We start from the raw sequence: 9,406 nt of genomic DNA, 5'->3' as shown, positions 1-9,406 counted from the left end.
ATATATTTGAAAATAAGAGGGAAGTAAGTTTTTATTTATTCTAGATAAGCTAAAGGAAAGTAAATATTTTATGTTCCGTTTTAATGTGGAAAGAGGAAAATTATGTAAGTAAAAAGAACAATGATATCTTCCCACAGGAGTGACTCTAGAATACATGCAACCAGTATTTGGGTCAAAATATTACTCAGGGAATAGGAGAAGCAAGCAAATGAAAAGAATTCCCTGAAAGTAACTAAAAACAAATATTTACAGTTTCAGGTTACATGAAACAAAATAGAAAGATTAAAACAATTACCAGTGATGTTTAGTAAATAAAGTCTTTGAGAAGACATTGGAATGTGTTACTGCATAATTTGGAAAGCTCATATCCAATAGAAAGCACCATTTTTATTTAAAGACAAATTTATTTTTAATCCAATAGAAAGCACCATTTTTATTTAAAGACAAATTTATTTTTAAAGACTTAAAGTCTTTTTAAGTTGTGTACTAGAAATAAAAAATATATATAATATTGCTGGGAATTTGCCTAAGATATATCAATAAAACATGATATGAATTTTAAAAAATATTTGTGTATAGTCAATTATTCCTAGATGTTAAAAATTCATAACAGTGTATTTCCTCATGCCTTTTTTTGAAGAAAACAATCTAATAGTTAAGAATACATAAGAAGCAAAAACACTTATATTTACCTTGAGAATTATCAGAATATCTGATCTTTTATATCTGTGTTTATTTCAGGATCTTAGAGGAACTTAACTAAAATAAAAATTGATGGCCTGCAGCTACTACATAGGGATGTATAATTGATATAATTCATGAGATCCCACATTTTATACTCACATAAGACTTTAGTAAAGCAAAAGATACAGAACGGCAAAATAAATAAAGCACAAGCACCCATCAGAGACGTCCAAGAATTCCAAATACAGCTGCCAAGATTCTTTTTGTTACACAGGACATGCTTTATCTTTGGATCATGAACCACCAGGACATGTATGAAATATCTTGGACTCAGGGAACCCACAGGCTCATCTGAGGAGCGGTCTTTTATACATTTCTGGTCACATAGCTTATACACCAGACTACTATCAGGATCAAAAACAGAAACCACGAGAATATAACGGAAACGAGGGGTACAAATTATCAGTCTGGACATTTTTCATAAACAATTCTGATATGTTGGTACACGTCATTGCCTTGTCTGTTTTGGACCCTGGGATATATTAATCAGTAGTTAGTGATTCAACTTTGCCAATGACCAATCAGCACCGTGGCTCTAAGCATCCCTGAATATAAACACAGGGCTTTAACAGACTAGCTGAGATTAATCTTTTACTTACAAAGAGAAGAATCATACAAAGATTTTGGCAACGTGACATCTCTCAAGTTGAAAGACAGAGGCCATATCCTCAAGGTTCACAAGTAGAATGTTCTGATACTGCCTAGGAGTTTTTACTCTTTGTTTTTACAAAAAAAGGCCATAACTTCAGCATTCTTATAATTATATCAAGTATAAATTTTCCAGATTATTACCATAATGAATGAAAAACATGCTCTTCTTCCCCAATCTTTGCTTGTTCATGGAATTGTACTATAATTGAACTTAAGCCATCATGCTACAATATTTAACAAAGGTCTCATAAGGAAATATTTGGTAAATAAAATAGTAGAATGCTGGATATCTACAACTATTCTAAATAAAAAAAGAATCTGTATAAAGGGAAAGAGAGCACATTTGAAAACTTCTGTATGTTTATTGATATTCTAAACTTAAATTATTGTCATGATTTGAGAATAATATCAATGAACATATAGAAGACTAGTCCTAATTACATATTACATAGAGACACAATGATTTTTTTTAATTTTATTTACCAAACTAGTTAACATACGGTGTAGTAATTGTTTCAGGAGTAGAATTTAGAGATTCATTGCTTACATATAACACCCAGTGCTCATCCCAGCAAGTGTCCTCCTTAATACCCATCACCCATTTAGCCCATTCTCCCACCCAATACGCCTCAGGCAACCCTCAGTTTGTTCTCTGTATTTAAGAGTCTTATGGTGTGCCTCCTTCTCTGTTTTTATCTTATTTTTCCTTCCCTTCCCCTCTGTTCATCTTAACTTCTATATATGAGTGAAATCATATGATATTTATCTTTCTCTGGCTGACTTACTTCACTTAGCATAATACATTCTAGTTCCATCCACATTATTGCAAATGGCAAGATTTCATTCTTTTTAATCTCTGAGTAATAGTCCATGGTGTATATATACCACATCTTTATCCATTCACAGAGACACAATGATTAATCCAAGAATCTTCTCCACTCCTACCCCCCACCCCCCAAATCCTTGATAGGAAAGCAGAATGGGTTGCAGGATTGATCATTGGTTTTTGTTTTTTTTCCCTATTTTACAGGATTCAAGGGTCGTATGAGATAACGTAGGTACTTAATACAAGCATTGCCTACCACATAGTACACTTAAATAAGTGATAACTATTATCTTAATACTGGAGGCAAAATTTCAAACTTCAGAAGACATTTTTGCAATGGGAATATAGAAATCAAATCTCTGTGCAGAGATGTATTATAATGTATTAGGTCATAAAGTATGGATAAAAATAAAAGAACTAAAACTAAAGATTTAAGCCTTGAAAAGCCCTAAATATGGTGAAAAAGTAAAACAACTAATCAAAGGAGTCATTGTAAAATTTAGAGAGCTAAAAAATTATCAAGAGTATTAAATTAAACAGAATTTAAAGGAAGGTATTCTTTCTTAAAAATTGTTTTAACTGTACTATAGTGAATTTATAATACTAAATTTGTTTCAGGTGTATAACATAGTGATTTAATTATATATTACAAAGTATCATAAGTGTGGCACAATATTATTGACTATGCTTTAAGTTATAAAATAAATATGTAAAGAACGTATTTTCAAGAATGAAGTAACTTGCAAGTTCAAATCTGGCCAAGAGTCACAAAAAATTAGGATGTTATATTACTTAAAGCTTATTTTAATTTAAGTGATTTTCCTTTCCAATCCAAGAAATCACACTGAACCTTATTGTGATATAGAGTGCTTTCAGTGAAGATAGGTGAAAATAGTTATTTGGTTCAAGATTATAGTTCTGTATGCTTAAATATAGAAAATAATTATCTATATGATATTTTTATCTGTTAAGTTTCTGCTTAATAACTGTCAGGCTTGAAATTTTCATATCATATGCTTATGCTATACTGCTTTTCATTTACTAAAATCAAAGGGCTGTGGCATGCTTATTAAGAACAAAATGGTCTACTTATACATCTTTGGTTTTGGTACTCCAGAAACTCTTACCCAATTATAATTACTGGGGAATTTTTCCTCTCCAATGGGGACTAAGTTCTAATAATTTTTCCCACTATAACATTCTCAAATGTCACTGGAATATAGAATATAGAATCAGATAGAATACAGAATATTCTATTAAATGTGTTGCCAGGTGTAAGTACTCAAATTTAATTTTACCTAATGTATCATGAATGCTATCTTTTTAGAACAGTGGTTCTCAAACTCTAGCATGCAGTAAAATGACACAGAGGACTTGTTAAAACACAGATTTCTGGGTCTCGTTTCAGACTTTACCACCTCAGTACATATGAGGTGGGCCCAAGAAATTACATTTCTAGGAATTCCCTAAGTGATATAGGTGTTACAGCTGATGCTGGTGAGGGACTCATTGCTTTAGAATAATGATTTATACCTGTTTCTTTCTCAAGGTTCTAGAGTATGAGAGAACAATAAAATTAACATTTGCCTTTAGCAAAACATGTTGGAAGGTCCATCTTGAACAAAATATTGAGGCATTTCCTTGTCATGTAATGGAAAACTTTAGCTGCAACCAGCCTTGCCAGCTGTTTAAAATAAATTCATTCAGCTGCCCATATTCATAGAAAGAAATCTTTCCTGGAACTATCATCACTAACAACACATGTAGAGAAAAATCACATTTGCCTAATTATATCAATTTTCTGGAATGAAGTAAAAGTCTCACAGAAGTAACAAATACCAGTTGTTCCAACTTAAGGACAAAATATAAATTGCTTGTTTTTTAAAAACAAAAAGTATAACGGATTAAGTTTAGAGAATTCTATGGCATGTTAGTTTATTAAATATTTTTAAATTGCATTGTATTGCAATCATTCATGTGATCAGACTTTTAAAAACTAACGTGTTTCCAGCAATTTTGAAAACATAGTTTTATAAATATACTTAGTACACATTGACATTAACAATGAATGTATCTATATTTTTCTATCATGGCTATAAAACATGAAGGAAATGTCTTTAAATCCTTAAGTTCTTTTTTTTTAATTTTTTTTAATGTTTATTTATTTTACAGACAGTGAGACAGCACATGCAGGGAAGGAGCAGAGAGAGCCTGAGACAGAACCTGAAGCAAGCTACAGGCTCTGAGCTTTCAGCAGAGACTGACGCAGGGCTCGAACCCACGAACCCTAACATCATGACCTGAGCTGAAGTAGGACACTCAACCGACTGAGCCACCCAGGCACCTCCTTAAGTTCTTTAAGCATTAGATGATACCTAAAATATTATGACCTTTGTAAGACATCAATATTTAGTAACAAGTATGTCTACATGTATATGCACAGTTCCAGAAAACACATGTAATGATTACAAAGTGATGAATATATATTATTCATCCATAGGGATGAATTAATTGCTATGAAATTTTAATGCACAATTCTACAATATGCTTTGAAAGACAAAATGACTGAAGAAAATAATAACTGAGGAATTACTATGTGAGAACAGAGACCCTAATCATATGTGACAAAGTTCTTTGTAATTTTGTTTTATTATTTAATGTAATATTCTGTCAGAAATAGGACTACATATGTTCATATCAGCACATAAAATGGACTTTGGGCGATATCATTGATTTGAAATTCATCAGAAATGTGAATCATGAACTCCCAATTACTTTCCTCATAGCATAGCATATCAACATTGTGTATGATTTATAATCTTTATTACTATCTGTAGGAGGAGACACAATAGCCTGTGATGACATACTCTGTTCTCAGTATTGCTAGTGTCAGTGGTAGAGATGCATTATGAATATATTTGAAAAACTGTATCTGAATTAAATACCTTTACATTATCTTAACTAAGATTTCTCTTGATAATGGGAGGAAATATTTAAACAAATCTCTTCCTTAAGATAGTTGCACATTTATGTCTTCTCTTTATCAAAATTAATTAAGAAAGGATAAACTATAATTTTATTGTCCTCTAAGATTATGGCTTACTAAGTAAAACAAAATTAAGTGTATATAGATAAGTGTTACTAAACTTGATACTAGCTATTCCATTTAAATAAAAAAATAGAGAGAGAATTAATTATCTGCCCCTAGTATTATCACTTACTCTGTGTTTTGACCTGAGAAATGTTAAGCTTGTGTATTTTTTGCATGATAACCATCTTGACAAGTATCTGGACTTACTCTGTGAAGGAAAATGCAGCATTTAGGGTAGGTGATTTTTTGTCTTGTTTTCTAGATGGACAACAGAGAAGAAAAATAATACATATTGTATAGTTGTTATGTGGCAGGAATTCTACAATCTTTTCATTATGTGGCAGGAATTCTACAGTCTTTTAAAGAAGCCAAACATCCTTAATTTTACTATGTGTTGGCAAATACAATTCAGAGTTAGCATCTGGGGAACTGTGATTGACCATTGAGGAAATGAGATAGATTCACCTGCTTTATGAGTTTTCTTAGTCCTACAGCCAGCATCCCTTTTCTAAATAATGAAAGAGCCCTTTTTGACCAAATGTTTTCTAAAATATATTTATTTGTCATACAATATTTTGATAAAAATTTTAAAAGAAATAAACAAAAGACTTTTTGTCTATTCAAGATCCATTTGGGATAGATCCCAAATTTAAGGTTAATGATACAGAGTACTTTGCTTGACACACCAGGACCCTTCATTTTTAAGTTCATGCCTTAGGATCTCTGATCATCTATTTTTGTTTTTCAAAAAGGAAAAAACAAAAAAAAAGACCTCCTCCCCCCCCCCACATTGCTACTGTTAACTACATGTGTTTCTATGTAAAATTACCTTCAAGTGATATTTTTATTCTATTTTCTCGTTAAACTTTTATTTTAATGGGTCTAAAAATTCTGTGACAGATTTTTGGTCAAGTTGTTTCCATTAGAAAGTACTGATTTTAAAAACTAATAACTTAAAACTGCACACACACACACACACACACACACGCACACATGGTCCATAAAACATTCTCCTTTCTTCTGGAGGCTTTACAATGAATTGTTATCATCAACCAGCCTTTTACTATTAAACTTAAAAGTCCAATTGACACAAACAGTTGTGAGACCTTTCCTCTACCACTGATTAAGACTGGGGTGGCAGGTCCTGGGAGTGATGTTCATTTAGCCTTCTGAGCTTTCTGGAAGGACTTGCTGTCCCTACCAGCTCTGCTACCTTCTTGTCCACTGCTTTGATGACACCCACACCAATCTTCTGTCTCATGCCATGAACAGCAAAACAGTCTGGAGGAGGATAGTCAGAGAAGCTCTCAACACACATAGGCTTGCCAGGAACCATATCAATGATGGCAGAATCAACAGATTTCAGGAACTTGGGGCCATCTTCCAGCATTCTGCCAGAATGACAGTCTTCTCCTTTCTCTCAGTGAATCTGCAGGCAATGTGAGCTGTGTGACCAACCAGCACAGGTGCATATCCAGCACTGATTTGGCCTGGATGGTTCAGTATAATCACCTGAGTCATGAAGCCATCTGCTTCCACTGGTGGGTCATTTTTGCTGTCACCAGCCACATCACCTTGGCAAACATCTTTGACAGATACGTTCTTGACATTGAAGCCAACATTGTCCCCCCAGGAAAGGGCTCACTCACAGCTTCATGGTACATTTCAACAGACTTTACTTCAGTTGTAACACTGACTGGTGGAAAGGTGACCACCATGCCAGGTTTAAGAATGCCAGTCTCCACCAGGCCCACAGGGAGAGTACCAATACCACCAATTTCGTAGGCTTCCTGGAGGAGCAGACACAAGGGTTTGTCAGATGGATGAGTTGGTGGCAGAATGCAATCCAGAGCTTCAAGCAGTGTGGTTCCATTGGCATTGCAGTCTTCACAGTTAACTTTCCATCCCTTGAACCAAGGTGTGTTTGCACTTGGCTCCAGCATGTTGTCACCATTACAACCAGAGAATGGCACAAATGCTACTGTGTCAGGGTTGTAGCCAATTTTCTTGTTGTAGGTGCTGACTTCCTTAACAATTTCCTCATATCTCTTCCGGCTGTAGGGTAGCTCAGTGGAATCCGTTTTGTTAACACCAATAATAAGTTGTTTTACACCCAGCGTGTAAGCCAGAAGGGCATGCTCACGGGTCTGCCCTTTCTTGGAGAACCTGCTTCAAGTTCACCAACACCAGCAGCAACAATCAGGATGGCACAGTCAGCCTGAAATGTGCCTGTAATCATATTTTTGGTAAAGTCTCTGTGTCCTGGGGCATCAGTGATGGTCACATAATACTTACTGGTCTTGAATTTCCACAAGGAGATATAAATGGTGACATCATGTTCACAATGTAACCTCCTTCTCAATTTTTTTGATAGTGTTTTTGTCAGTCCCACCACATTTGTAGATTAGATAACCAGTAGTGGAAGAGTTGCCTGAATCTATATGTCCAATGATGACGATGTTCATATAAGTCTTTTCCTTTCCCATTATGGTTTAGGTTTAGTGGAGGTTTTCGTAACACCTGTGTTGTGGCAGCAAACCTGTTGCAAAAAAGCTCAAATAATATTTTTAAATTCTTTGATATCAATAGATTTTTTAATTAATTTTTTAATGTTTATTTTTGAGAGAGAAACATGAGCACGAGTGGGGAAGGGGAAGAGAGAAAGGGAGACACAAAGTCAGAAGCAGGCTCCAGGCTCTGAGCAGTCATCACAGAGTCTGACCTGAAGCTTGAACACACAAACCTTGAGATCCTGATCTGAGCCAAAGTTGGACGCTTAACCACCTGAGCCACCCAGGCGACCCATCAATAGATTTTTTTTAAGAAGATAATTTACTATTTAGAAGTATCCTCAATTAGCAAAGTTCAGTGAATGATATAATATTTCCAGTAGGTTTTCTTAGAGATACACTCAAGAAGTGAGGGTATAATCCTAAAAAAAAAAAATATTGACAAACTGAAACCAAAATAAACAAAAAAGAATTATACATCATGACCAAGTGGGATTTCTCCAAGGTATATAAGACTGGTTCCACATATGAAAATTATTAAAATAATCCTCACATCAGCATACTAATAGAAAAATCACATGATCATATCAGTAGATACAGAGAAAGCATTTGACAAAATACAACACCACTTCAGTATCAAAATTTTTTATAAACTAGGAAGAAAGTGGTAGTTCCTCAACTTGATAAAGAATATCTACAAAAAATTTACAAATAACATCATACTTAATGATAAGAAATATGAAGCTTTCCCACTGAGGTCAGTTACAAAGGAAAGATGTCACCTCTCACCACTTCTTTTCAACATGTAGTAGAAGTTCTAGCTAATGCAGTAAAGCAAGAAAAGGAAAGAAAAAGTATATGTATTGGGAAGGGAGATATAAAACTGTCTTCATTTACAGATGATATGATTGCCTATGTAAAACACTGAAAAAAATTCGGAAAAAAAATTTTTTACTGGAACAAATAAAGAATTATAACAAGGTGCAGAATACAAGGTTACTGTGCAAAGGCAATCTTTTTCATATATATCAGTAATGAACAAATGGAATTTGAATTTAAAAACACAATCCTATTTACATTATCATCCCCCAAATGAAATACTTTGTTATAAATCTAACAAAATATGTAGAAGATCTACATGAAGAAAACTAGAAAACTCCAATGAATGAAATCAAAGAAGAGCTAAAAAAAATAGGGAGATATTCCATGTTCATTAAAAGGAATACTCAATATTATCAAGATGTCAGTTCTTCACAATCTGATCTACAGATTCAATGAAATGCCAATCAAAATACCAAAAAGTTACAGTGTGGATGTTGAGAGACAAAAGACCCAGAATAACCCAACATGGAATCAAAGTAGATCAAAGTTGAAGAACTGATGCTACCCAACTTCAAGATTTAATATAAAACTATAGTAACCAAGATAGTGCAGATTGGTAAAAGAAGAGATAACTAGATCAATGAAACAGAACAAAGAACCCAGAAGCAAAACCACATGAATAGAGCCAACTGATATTTGAAAAGGAGTAAAGGCAATGGAGTAGAGCAAAGATAGTCTTGCCAACAAATGGTGTTAGAACAA

At 33.8% G+C, this 9,406-nt stretch overlaps 1 pseudogene; it reads right to left on the bottom strand.

The window, feature by feature from the left end:
* Nucleotides 1-6,469: 6,469 nt before the first annotated feature.
* Nucleotides 6,470-7,798, bottom strand: LOC102949011 (annotated as a pseudogene).
* Nucleotides 7,799-9,406: the final 1,608 nt, after the last annotated feature.

This window comes from Panthera tigris, chromosome A1 (assembly GCF_018350195.1).
Source record: "Panthera tigris isolate Pti1 chromosome A1, P.tigris_Pti1_mat1.1, whole genome shotgun sequence".
In the NCBI taxonomy this organism is placed as follows: Eukaryota; Metazoa; Chordata; class Mammalia; order Carnivora; family Felidae; genus Panthera; species Panthera tigris.
This window is presented reverse-complemented; position numbering and strand designations above follow the sequence as displayed.